Genomic DNA, 974 nt, shown 5'->3' with positions numbered 1-974 from the left:
AGCTCTTTGAGGTATCTCCATATTGATTTCCATAGTGGTTGCACCAGTCTGCACTCCCACCAACAATGGAGAAGGGTTCCTTTCTCCCCACAACCCCGCCAACATTTGTTATTGTGTGATTTCTTGATAGCAGCCATTCTTTGTGGGGTGAGGTGGAATCTCAGTATTGTTTTCGTCTGCATCTCTCGAATGACCAGTGATGTCAACCACATCTTCTTTATCCAGTCACCAGGTGTTGGGCAATTAGGCTGTTTCCAAACTTTAGCTTTTTTTTTTTTTTGGTTTTTTTTTTGAGACGGGGCCTCACTATGCAGTTGAGACTGACCTGGAACTCACTATGTAGCCCAGGCTCGTCTCAAATTTACAGCGATCCTCGTGCCTCAGCCTCCTGAGTGCTGGGATTACAGGCGTGTGCCACCACACCCGGCTCAAACTTTAGCTTTTACAAACTGTGCCTCTATAAACATGGGTGAGCATATATCACTGTACCCTCCCCTATTTACAAAGACTTTGTTTCCATTTTTTTCCTTTTCTCTTATTTTTTTCTTTTCCCTTCCTACCTTTTCCACTAAAACCTCCCACTTCTCCTACACCTTTAGGCCTTTTTACCTGTTACACAATATCAATTATACGTTTGGATCCTTATTTATACTTTTAGTTTACACACCAGAGAAACTATTCAGTATTTACACATGTGTCTTATTAATTTCATTTAAGAGTATGTCCTCAATATACATCCACTTAGCTATAAATGTCTCTAGTTTCTCATTCTTTATGGCTGAGTAGTACTTCATTTTATTAAAAACAAAACCAAAAACAGAACAAAAACGACCGCATCTTTTTTTTTTAATTTTTTTTTCCAGCTTTAACTGAGTTTATTGATACATTTTAGGTATACAGTACAGTTACATTCATTGTTGGGATCTTGTACCTTTACATGACAAGTCTTGATTCTCCTTTTTTCCCCTTACCCC

The sequence above is a fragment of the Fukomys damarensis genome, unplaced genomic scaffold (genome assembly GCF_012274545.1).
Source record: "Fukomys damarensis isolate Sample0158 unplaced genomic scaffold, DMR_v1.0_HiC HiC_scaffold_18, whole genome shotgun sequence".
NCBI lineage: Eukaryota > Metazoa > Chordata > Mammalia > Rodentia > Bathyergidae > Fukomys > Fukomys damarensis.
Note: the sequence above shows the minus strand (reverse complement) of the source record.